Genomic DNA, 13252 nt, shown 5'->3' with positions numbered 1-13252 from the left:
CATTCACCATTGCAACAAAAAGAATAAAGTACTTAGGAGTATATCTACCTAAAAAAACAAAAGACCTATACATAGAAAACTATAAAACACTGATGAAAGAAATCACAGAGGACACAAATAAATGGCGAAATATACCGTGTTCGTGGATTGGAAGAATCAATATTGTGAAAATGAGTATACTGCACAAAGCAATTTATAGATTCAATGCAATCCCTATCAAGCTACCAATGATATTCTTCGCAGAACTAGAACAAATAATTTCACAATTTGTATGGAAATACAAAAAGCCTCGAATAGCCAAAGCAATCCTAAGAAAGAATAATGGAAGTGGGGGAATCAACTTGCCTGACTTCAGGCTCTACTACAAAGCCACAGTCATCAAGACAGTATGGTACTGGCACAAAGACAGAAATATAGATCAATGGAACAAAATAGAAAACCCAGAGATAAATCCATGTACCTATGGACACCATATCTTCGACAAAGGAGGGAAGGATATACAATGGAAAAAAGACAACCTCTTTAACAAGTGGTGCTGGGAAAACTGGTCAAGCACTTGGAAAAAAATGAAACTAGAACACTTTCTAACATGATACACAAAAATAAACTCAAAATGGATTAAAGATCTAAATGTAAGACCAGAAACTATAAAACTCCTAGAGGAGAACATAGGCAAAACACTCTCCAACATAAATCACAGCAGGATCCTCTATGACCCACCTCCAAGAATACTGGAAATAAAAGCAAAAATAAACAAATGGGACCTAAATAAACTTGAAAGCTTTTGCACAACAAAGGAAACTATAAGCAAGGTGAAAAGACAGCCTTCAGAATGGGAGAAAATAATAGCAAATGAAGCAACAGACAAAGAATTAATCTCAAAAATATACAAGCAACTCCTGCAGCTCAATTCCAGAAAAATAAATGACCCAATCAAAAAATGGGCCAAAGATCTAAACAGACATTTCTCCAAAGAAGACATACAGATGGCTAACAAACACATGAAAAGATGCTCAACATCACTCATTATCAGAGAAATGCAAATCAAAACCTCAATGAGGTATCATCTCACACTGGTCAAAATGGCTGCTATCAAAAAGTCTACAAGCAACAAATGCTGGAGAGGGTGTGGAGAAAAGGGAACCCTCTTACACTGTTGGTGGGAATGCAAACTAGTACAGCCACTATGGAGAACAGTGTGGAGTTTCCTTTAAAAACTGGAAATAGAACTGCCATACAACCTAGCAATTCCACTCCTGGGCATACACACTAAGGAAACCAGATCTGAAAGAGACATGTGTACCCCAATATTCATCACAGCATTGTTTATAATAGCCAGGACATGGAAGCAACCTAGATGTCCATCAGCAGCTGAATGGATAAGAAAGCTGTGGTACATACATACAATGGACTATTACTCAGCCATTAAAAAGAATACATTTGAATCAGTTCTAATGAGATGGATAAAACTGGAGCCCATTATACAGAGTGAAGTAAGCCAGAAAGATAAAGGCCAATACAGTATACTAATGCATATATATGGAATTTAGAAAGATGGCAATGATAACCTTATATACAAGACAGAAAAAGAGACACAGATGTATAGAACAGACATTTGGACTCTATGGGAGAAGGTGATGGTGGGATGATCTGTGAGAACAGCATCAAAACACGTATATTATCAAGTGTGAAACAGGTTGTCAGTCCAGGTTGGATGCATGAGACAAGTGCTCGGGGCTGGTGCATTGGGATGACCCAGAGGGATGGGATGGGGAGGGAGGTGGGAGGTGGGTTCAAGATGGGGAACACATGTAAATCCATGGCTGATTCATGTCAATGTATGGCAAAAACCACTACAATATTGTAAATTGATTAGCCTCCAACTAATAAAAATAATTGGGAGAAAAAAAACCTGCTGTACCAACTGCCCTCTCTGAGGGAAGTCACCTTATGCAGAAATCTTGATGCTTTCTAGCCACATGAATATGACCGCAGCTATTTAGATTGGGGATTAGTGCTGCCCCCAAAGGAATGATCTGCAGGCAATCAAAGAAGTAGCCTGGCTTTAGATTTCTGACCAGCAAGGGAGCACTAAGCCTTCAGGTGAACACAGCTCCCAGAGAACTCTTTTCTCCTAAGGAGGTTGGGCTGGAGACACCTGAAACGAAATATGAACAATGAAATGGCATCAGAAGAGGCAAAGTAGTAAACAGAAGCCACTGCGAGCATGCGTGCTAAGTCACTTCCATCACGTCCAGTCCAACTCTTTGAGACCTTATGGACTGTAGTCTGCCAGGCTCCTCTGTCTATGGGATTCTCCAGGCAGGAATACTGGAGTGGGTTGCCATGCCCTCCTCCAGGGGATCTTCCTGACTCAAGGCTTGAAACCCATCTCCTGCAGCTCCTGCACTGCAGGCGGATTCTTCACCGTTGTGCCACGAGGGAAGCCCAAACAGAAGCAATCAGGGAACAGAAACTAAGAAACAGAGGGAAGTCCTGTCCCAAGAGAAATGGAATAGAAGTAGGCAGAAAGGAAGTGAGTCCTGTGTATAGAGGAGTTGTGAATAAGATCCTATAAAAAGGTTGTTAGTCGTGTGGCTTTTGAGTCCCTAGAAGCTTTTCAAAGAATCTCAAAGAATAATCAAGACTAATCTAGAGTCTATTATTTTGTTCTTAGAACCACACAACAAAAATGAACCCTGGTAACTTGGAGAAAAAGGAAGTGTGTTGGCAAGATGTTGGAAGGCTTTGAAAACTAAAGCATCACTGAAGATGTTGGCTTGGTGAAGTGCGTGAGGCAGACCTCTCTAGAAACCCAGGAAGCAAGATCCTCCCGAGTTCTGCCTCTGCAACAAGTCAAGTTCAGCTCCAACTTCTCTTCACTCAAGAGTTAAAATCCCCAAGACTGAATGCCTTATCTCGACTTGCTTATGGTTAGAAAATTGTAGGAAATCACTTTTTTGGTAGAAATTAGGCTTCTTTAACTAAAATAAGTGGGTCTGGATGCTGGCAGGGCCAATGAAATAGCCATCTTGTCCTCTGAGGGCTGGCTGTGTGGCTGCTGATAGTGGTTGCTGAGGCTTCATCTTTCCATCTGTAAACTTCAGTCACCTGAGACTACTTGCGTCTGTTTCATGGAAGTGATACTCCTTTATCTTCTTCGGTTTTGCAAATCTTACCCATTCTGAAATGGCATTTTCTCTTTCTTCTATTGGTCCGCTCTTTTCCTAACTATATATACTCCCACCAGCAACATATGAGTTATCCAATTTTTCCAAGTCCCTACCATCATTTTTTGTCATAACTATTTTTAATTTTAGTCATTCTTACAGATGTATAACAATGTCTCATTATGGTTTTTATTATATTATCATTGTTTTATTTGTTGGTTGTGCTGGGTATTCACTGCAGTGTGCAGGTTCTTCATAGGCTTTGTCTAGGTGCAGAGCCTGGGTTCTAGAGAGTGGTCTCAGTAATTGCAGCATGGTGGGCTCTCTAGTTGCAGTGCCTGGGTTAGTTGCCCTGTGGCATGTGGGATCTTAGTTCCCCGACCAAGGACTGAACCCACATTGCCTGCATTGGAAGGCTGATTCTTAACCCCTGGACCCCCAGGGAAGTCCCTCATTGTGATTTCAATATGCATTTTTTCAGATGGCTAATGGTTGATTGATAGATTGTTTGATTCCTGGTGAATTTTGAAACTTTCTTATACACCATACATAGCTGTCTTTTGTTGGATATGTAGTTTGCAAATTCCCCCCCACCCCAGGGTGTAGGTTATCTTTTGATCCTTTGCACATGGTGTTCATAAAGTAGAAATTTCTAATTTTCTTACCATTTGATTTATTAACTTTTCCTTTTATGGATCATTCTTTTGGTGTCAAGTCTAAGAACTCTTTGCCTAGTCTTAAGCTGCAAAGATTTTTCTCTCATTTTTTTATTTCTAAAAGTTCCATAGTTTTACATTCTATACTTATGTTCATGCTCTATTTTAAGTTAATTTATACATAAAGTTTGAGGTTTAGGTTAAGGTTCATTTTTATAACTATGGATGTGCCATTGCTCTAGTACTATTTGTTAAAAAGACAATTTTTCCACCATTGTTTTGTTCTAGCATCTTTGCCAAAAAGTTGGGCATATTTATGTAGGGCTTTTTTGGATTCTTTATTCTGTTGCATTATTCTATATATTGATCCCTCCATCAGTACCACACTATCTTAATTATTATACGTATATAGTAAACCTTATTATTGGGTAGAGTGGTTCTTTCCATTTTATTCTTATTCGTTGGGATTATTTTAGATCCCCTAGTATTCAGAATCATGATTGGCAGTAGTTTCCTTTCAGCGCTTCAAAAATGTTCTGATTTCTACAGTTTCAGATGGTAAATCTAGTCAATAAGTTGGTATTTCCCTATAGGTCCTGTGTGGGCTTCCCTGGTGGCTCAGTGGTAAAGAATCCACCTGCAATGAAGGAGATGGGGGTTTCAGCCCTGGGTTGGGAAGATCCCCTGGAGGAGGGCATGACAACCCACTCCAGTATTCTTGCCTGGAGAATCCCATGGACAGAGGAGCCTGGCAGGCTAAGGTCTATATGGTTGCAATGAATTGGACACAACTGAAGTGACTGAGAATGCATGCATGCACAGGTACTGTGTATATTCAAGATTTTATCTTTGTGTTTAGTTTTCATAAGTTTATATTGTGTCTTTATATGAATTTCTTTGAGATTGTTCTCCTTGGGTTTCACTTGGTTTCTTAGATCTGTAGATTTGTGCTAAATTTGGAACATTCTGAGAGATTATTTCTTCAAATCCATTTTAGTCAGCTCACCTCCTCCTCCACCTCCTCCACCTCCATCTCTTCCACCTCCTCATCCTTCACCTCCACCTCCTCCTCCACCTCCTCCTTCAGTCACTCAGTCATGTCCAACTCTTTGCGACCGCATGGACTGCAGCACACCAGGCTTCACTGTCCATCACCAGCTCCCAGAGTTCACCCAAACTCATGTACATTGAGTTGGTGATGACATTTAACCATCTCATCCTCTGTTTTCCCCTTCTCCTCCTGCCTTCAATACTTCCCAGCATCAGGGTCTTTTTCAATGAGTCAGTTCTTTGCATCAAGTGGCTAAAGTACTGGAGTTTCACCTTCAACATTAGTCCTTACAATGAATATTCAGGACTGGTTTCCTTTAGGATGAACTTGTTGGATATCCTTGCAGTCCAAGGGACTCTCAAGAGTCTTCAACACCACAGTTAAAAAGCATCAATTCTTTGGCACTCAGCTTTCTTTATGGTCCAACTCTTAGAACCATACATGACTACTGGAAAAACCATAGCTTTGACTAGATGGACCTTTGCTGGCAAAGTAATTTTTCTGCTTTTTAATATGCTGTGTAGGTTGGTCATAGCTCTTTTCCAAGGAGCAAGTGTCTTTTAACTTCATGGCTGCAGTCACCATCTGCAGTGATTTTGGAACCCCAAAGAATAAAGTCTCCCACTGTTTCCATTGTTTCCCTATCAGTTTGCCATGCAGTGATTGGACTGGATGACATGATCTTGGTTTCCTGAATGTTGAGTTTAAGCCAACTTTTTCACTCTCATCTTTCATATCATCAAGAGGTTCTTTAGTTCTTCTCCACTTTCTGCCATAAGGGTCGTGTTATCTGCGTATCTGAGGTTATTGATATTTCTCCCGGAAACCTTGATTCAATCTTGTGCTTCATCCAGCCTGGCATTTCACATGATGTACTCTGCATATAAATTAAACAAGGAGGGTGATAATATATAGCCTTGACATACTCCTTTCCTGATTTGGAACCAGTCTGTTCTTCCATGTCCAGTTCTAACTGTTGCTTCCTGACCTGCATACAGATTTCTCAGGAGGCAGGTCAGGTGGTCTGGTATTCCTATCTCTTGAAGAATTTTCCACAGTTTGTTATGACCCACACAGTCAAAGGCTTTGGTGTGTCAGTAAAGTAGATGTTTTTCTGCTTTTTTGATGATCCATGATGTTGGCAATTTGATCTCTGGTTCCTCTGCCTTTTCTAAATCCAGCTTGACCATCTGGAAGTTCATGGTTCAGGTACTGTTGAAGCCTGGCTTGGAGGATTTTGAGCATTACTTTGCTAGCGTGTGAGTTCAGAGCAATTGTGCAGTAGTTTGAGCATTCTTTGGCATTGCCTTTTTTAGGGATTGGAATGAAAACTGGCCTTTTCCAGTCCTGTGGCCACTGCTGAGTTTTCCAAATTTGCTGGCATATTGAGTACTGCACTTTCAAAACATTATCTTTTGGGACTTGAAATAGCTCAACTGGAATTCCATCACCTCCACTAGCTTTGTTGGCAGTGGTGCTTCCTAAGGCCCACTTGACTTTGCATTCCAGGATGTCTGGTTCTAGGTGAGTGATCACACCATTATGGTTATCTGGGTCATTAAGATCTTTTTTGTATAGTTCTTCTGTGTATTCTTGCCACCTCTTCTTAATATCTTCTGCTTCTGTAAGGTCCATACCATTTCTGTCTTTTATTGAGCCCATCTCTACATGAAATGTTCCCTTGGTATCTCTAATTTTCTTGAAGAGATCTCTGGTCTTTCCCATTTTATTGTTTTCCTCTATTTCTTTGCATTGATCAATGAAGAAGGCTTTCTTATCTCTCCTTGCTATTCTTTGGAACTCTGCATTCAAATGGGTATATCTTTCCTTTTCTCCTTTGCCTTTAGCTTTTCTTTTCACAGCTATTTGTAAGCCTCGTCAGACAACCATTTTGCCTTTTTGCATTTCTTTTTCTTGGGGATTATCTTGGTCACTGCCTCCTGTACAATATCATGAACCTCCATCTATGGTTCTTCAGGCACTCTGTCTATCAGATCTAATCCCTTGTATCTATTTGTCACTTCCACTGTATTTGGCAATAAGGAGTTCATGATCTGAGCCACAGTCAGCTCATGGTCTTGTTTTTGCTGACTGTATAGAGCTTCTCCATCTTTGACTGCAAAGGATATAATCAATCTGATTTTGGTGTTGACCATCTGGTGATGTCCATGTGTAGAGTCTTCTCTTGTTGTTGGAAGAGGGTGTTTGCTAATTGCACTCATCTCACACTCTAGTAAAGTAATGCTGAAATTTCTCCAAGCCAGGCTTCAGCAATACGTGAACCATGAACTTCCAGATGTTCAAGCTGGTTTTAGAAAAGGCAGAGGAATCAAAGATCAAATTGCCAACATCCACTGGATCACTGAAAAAGCAAGAGAGTTCCAGAAAAATATCTATTTCTGCTTTATTGACTATGGCAAAGCATTTGACTGTGTGGACCACAATAAACTGTGGAAAATTCTTCAAGAGATGGGAATATCAGACCACCTGACCTGCCTCTTGAGAAACCTGTATGCAGGTCAGGAAGCAACAGTTAGAACTGGACATGGAACAACAGAATGGTTCCAAATAGGAAAAGGAGTATGTCAAGGCTGTATATTGTCACACTGCTTATTTAACTTATATGCAGAGTACATCATGAGAAACATTGGAAGAAGCACAAGCTGCAATCAAGATTGCTGGGAGAAATATCAATAACCTCAGATAGCAGATGACACCATCCTTATGGCAGAAAGTAAAAAAGAACTAAAGAGCCTCTTGATGAAAGTGAAAGAGGAGAGTGAAAAAATTGGCTTAAAACTCAACCTTCAGAAAACTAAGATCATGGCATCCAGTCCCATCCCTTCATGGCAAATAGATGAGGAAACAGTGGAAAGAGTGGCTGACTTTATTTTTCTGGGCTCCAAAATCACTGTGGATGTTGATTGCAGCCATGAAATTAAAAGGCACTTACTCCATGGAAGGAAAGTTATGACCAACCTAGACAGCATATTAAAAAGCAGAGACATTACTTTGCCAACACAGATCTGTCTAGTCAAGGCTATGGTTTTTCCAGTGGTCATGTATGGATGTGAGAGTTGGACTATAAAGAAAGCTGAGCGCTGAAAAATTGATGCTTTTGAACTGTGATGTTGGAGAAGACTCTTGAGAGTCCCTTGGACTGCAAGGAGATCCAAACAGTCCATCCTAAAGGAGATCAGTCCTGGATGTTCATTGGAGGGACTGATGTTGAAGCTGAAACTCTAGTACTTTGGCCACCTGATGCGAAGAGCTGGCTCATTAGAAAAGACCCTGATGCTGGGAAAGATTGAGGGCACGAGGAGAAGTGGATGACAGAGGATGAGATAGTTGGATGGCATCACTGACTCAATGGACATGAGTTTGAGTAAACTCTGGGAGCTGGTGATGGACAGGGAGGCCTGGCGTGCTGTGATTCATGGAGTCACAAAGAGTTGGACACGACTGAGCGACTGAACTGTACTGAATATTCCACTGTGTGTATGTACCACAGCTTTTTTATCCATTCATCTGCCTATGGACATCTAGGTTGCTTCTGTGTCCTAGCTATTGTAAACAGTGCTGTGATGAACATTGGGGTACATGTGTCTCTTTCAATTCTGCTTTCCTCGGTGTGTATGCCCAAGAGTGGGATTGCTGGGTTGTATGGCAGTTCTATTTCCAGTTTTTTAAGGAATCTCCACACTATTCTCCATAGTGGCTGTACTAGTTTGCACTCCCACCAACAGTGTAAGAGGTTTCTCTTTTCTCCACACCCTCTCCAGCATTTATTGTTTGTAGAGTTTGACAGCAGCCATTTTGACCAGTGTGAGATGATACCTCATTGTGGTTTTGATTTGCATTTCTCTGACAATGAGTGGTGTTGAGCATCTTTTCATGTGTTTGTTAGTCATCTGTATGTCTTCTTTGGAGAAATATCTATTTAGTTCTTTGGCCATTTTTTTTATTGGGTCGTTTATTTTTCTGGTTTGAGCTGCAGGAGTTGCTTGTATATTTTTGAGATTAATTGTTGGTCAGTTGCTTCATTTGTTATTATTTTCTCCCATTCTGAAGGCTGTCTTTTCACCTTGGTTATAGTTTCCTTCATTGTGCAAAAGCTTTCAAGTTTATTTAGGTCCTATTTGTTTATTTTTGCTTTTATTTCCATTACTCTAGGAGGTGGGTCATAGAGGAAGTTTAGTCTAAATTTAACTTCAACCTAACTTGAATTTCTAGAAATGAAAATTACAATGCCTCAGGTGAATAAAAACATTGATAGGCTCAGTGGCAGATTAAACAGTTGAAGATTATTTAAGTTGAAGACATAACTAAAGAAGCTATTTAAAATGAAATGAGAGGGAAAAAAGACTAGAAAAATAAATAGAACATCAGTAGTCTGTAAGAAAAAGATATGTAGCCATGTACATATGTAAAAATTGAAAATGTCTTTCTTTTCTTCTGTTCTTAGAAGAAAAGAATCTAATTTTTCCCCATTAATTTATAACATTAGCCATATGTGCTTCATAGATGCCATTCATCAAGCTTAAGAACTTCCTCTAGTCCTAATATTCTGAAGGTTTCTCTCTTTTTTTTAATCAGGAGTGAATGCTAAATCTTGCCAAATAGTTTTTTTTTAATTTATTGACTTAATCATGTTTTTGTCTTTATTAGTCTATTAATATGGTGAATTAGATCGATGAATTTTAAAATAGTAAGCCATCTTTGTATTTTTAGGATAAATTTCACACTTCATGATCTACTGATAAGTTTGTCCTTAAAATAACTTTATTTACTTATTTTTGACTCTGCTGGGTCTTCATCGTTGTCTTCAGGATTTCTCTTAGTGCGGAGAGCATGGGCTACTCTCCAGCTACAACACATGGGCTTCTCACTGTGGTGACTTCTCTTGGGGAGCACAACTGCTAGGATGCTCTGGCTTCAGCTGTTGCAGCATGTGGGCTGTAGTTGTGGCTCCTGGACTCTAGAGCACGGCCTCAGTAGTTGTGGCACATAGGTTTAGCTATTTTAGGGCATGTGGGATCTTTCCTGAACAGGGATCAAACTGACATCTCCTGCATTGGCAGGAGGATTCTTTACCACTGAGCCTCCAGGCAAGCCTGATAAATTTGTTTTTGAAAGATTTTCACCAAGTTCAGAATTCTAGGTTGGCGGGGTTTCATGCACCCACCCTGCCCTTGCACTTAGAGTGCTATAAAGATGTTGTTCCGTTATCTTCTCACTCATACCCTTTTCTGATGAGTTTCTGATGTAATCCTTATGCTTGCTTCTCTGTATGTAAATGTCTTTTCCCCCCCTCTGTTTGATTTTAAGATTTTCTTTTCACAACTGGTTTTAAGCAATTTGATTATGATGTACCTTGGTATTTTTTTCATATTTCTTTACTTAGGACTTGTTGAGATTCTAGGAATTTTGAGTTTATGGTTTTCTTTAAATCTGAAAAAATATTGGCCATTATTTCTTTTTTTTCCCCATTATTTCTTTAAATTTTTTTTTCTAGATACTCCCCTCATCAAACCCCTGCAATTTGGTGGCTCCATTTATGTATGTGCAGGTGGTGGATCAGATGGTAAAGAATCTGCCTGCAATGCAGGAGACCCAGGTTCAATCTCTGGGTCAGGAAGATCCCCTGGAGAAGGGAATGGCTACCCACCCCAGTATTCTTGCCTGGAGGGTTCCATAGACAGAGGAGCCTGGCGGGCTACATCCATGGGGTTGCAGAGTCAGAAACTTTGAGTTCTTATGTATGTACATGGTTGCACACTTTTTCTCACAGTCTGTTGATGTTCTGTTTATTTTTCTAGTAATTTCCTTCTCATTTAATTTTAAATAGCTTCTTTTGTTATATCTTCAAGTTCAGTAACCTTCAATCTGCCACTAATCCTATCGGTGTTTCTTTTCACCTGAGGCATTATAATTTTCATCTCAATAAGTTAAATTTAGGTTAAAAGTTAAATTTAGACTAAACTTTTTCTACACACTTGAATATACTTGACTCCTCACTTCCAGTTTAAATTCCTACAGATCAAGGACCAAATCTTAATTGCTTTGTCTCCCCTTGAAACTAAAAGAAATATATGGCTGAATGACTTTGGAAACATTAAAAAACTTTTCTGAGTCTCAATTTCCTTGTTTATAAAAATAGCGATAATATTACCAGGTTATTATGATGATTATTAAGTGCCACCTGAAATTATCCCCACATTGTTTGTCAGTTGTACTCCAAAATAAAATAAAAAGGTAAAAAAATACATTAATAAAAGTATGTCCTAGTGCCTTCACATACTATGGTCTTAACAAACCTGAATCCCCTTTTATCTCAAGTATAGCAATATTACATTAAACTTTTCTATAGCCCTAGAATCAGGATTAACTAGGGATGTTCTAGAAAATATTTAACAATTGGCTCTGTAGTGGGGGGGAATAGCAGCCTGATTTGTAGTATTCTCTGTTATCTGGAAATCTTTCCATTGCAGTTGATTTCAAGCAATCAAAATGATATCACTGAACACAGAGCTGGGAAGAGTTGACTAGTAACACAGCATTCCATAATATTTCCACCATACAGTTACAGATATAATAGACATAACCCCAAGAGCATAGATAATAATACGTAGGGGAAAAGAACATGATGAGTTTTGGATATAACTTATTTTGGAATAGTTTATTTTGGTGTAAGCTAATTTAACTTTTATTAGTGGTCATATTTAAAAACTGGCTCACAAATCCAGAAAAATTTAGCAATTGGCTCTTGTAAAGCAGTATCAGCCAACTTTGATACCTGCCCCCCCATCTCCTACTTTCCCCAACCCACCTTCCAGACTTTCTTCCTTGAGTGTGCAGTTGAAACAGTGGGAGCTTTCCTCTCATGTTCCTCTGGAACTGAGCTTCGGAGCCTGCTTCTCAGCATCCTGTGTTCTCTATCACTCCCACTTCCACCTTGGGTCACTGCCTGGATGACCGCAGAACACCAGAGAAGTGGCTGAGGGTGGGCAGTCTCTTCTCTGACAGTCCTGCCACTTTAACCTCCCAGCACCACTTCACACAGAGCTGCAGGGGTGATTACGGCTTTCCTTAATGAGTCATTGAAGAGTAATTAGGGAAAATTATAATGTTGGAAGGGAAAGAGAATCTAAAAGCTGTTCGATAATGGTGACTTCTCCAGAGTCCAAGGGAAAACATATAAAACACTAAATTCTTCACTTTTTAAATTCAAGAACTATTTATTTGACACATACTCTGTGCTAGGCATGGTGTTAGATCTATTTAATAAGGGGACATATTCCAAGTTTTCATTTGGCTATCCCATTCTTGGTTTTTATGTGCAAAGATTAACTTATTTCATTAAGCACATAAATATATCTTTGAAGGGCAAACACTAATTCTCAGTGCCAGTAAACACTAAGTCCCTAAGAAAGAATAAAATGTTTACCCAATGGTCTTATAGCTTGCAAAGCACCTCTTGCCATGGAGAAAGAAAATGTACATTATTACACAGAGAATTTGAGCTCCTTTGTTTTACCCCATTACTCCTAAATTACACTCATTCATGACTTCCAGGAATAAGGAACAAGCACATTGCTGGTCTACTTTGCCTCTTACAGGTAATGCTACCAACTGAGTTTCAGATGGTGATACTGAAATTTCAGAGAGATGAGATGAGACCCGGTCCCTATTATTGGGGAAAACACAGATGGACAAATGAAAGTCCATGATATTATATGATAAATGTCATAACAGCATAAACTCAGTGGTGTGGAATCTCAGAATGGACTCCATTCTGGCTGGAAATGCAGAGGGTCTTGGGAAGTCTTCACACTGGCAATGACAGTGAAAGGTTAGAAGAGGTTTGCAGGCAAAGAAGACTGAATGATGGTAAACAGGCATGCAAGTTATAGAAGGTTGTGCTTACAAACAGAAACCTTTGAGTGGCAGAATTGTGTGAAGTTTACTATGATAATAGTGCATGTCTGTGTGTGTGCGCATGTGTGCACATGCATATGTTGGGGAAGGAATGATAAGGTACGAGACCAAAAAGGGTAGAGCAAAACGTCAAGGGTATTTGATTATGATAACAGGTTTGGACTTTACTTTGTAGGTGTGTTGGCCCCAGATGATATAACCAATTTATGTTTTCAAGTAGAAGACTGAGGATTGTTGAGTCGGCTTGTTGGGAGACACTGGAGGCAAGGAGATTATTAATAGACTGTCAGGGTAATCTACACTTTAGAGGTCTGAACTAGAGTACTTGGAGTGGTAGGCAGGCATAAAGAACATGATGGAGCAACATTTCATAGAAAAGAAGGAACAAAAGAAGAACCGAAGAAATCTTCAGTTGAATAAGCCTCTTCCAGGCAAGT

The sequence above is a fragment of the Odocoileus virginianus genome, chromosome 23 (genome assembly GCF_023699985.2).
Source record: "Odocoileus virginianus isolate 20LAN1187 ecotype Illinois chromosome 23, Ovbor_1.2, whole genome shotgun sequence".
Taxonomy (NCBI): domain Eukaryota; kingdom Metazoa; phylum Chordata; class Mammalia; order Artiodactyla; family Cervidae; genus Odocoileus; species Odocoileus virginianus.
This window is presented reverse-complemented; position numbering follows the sequence as displayed.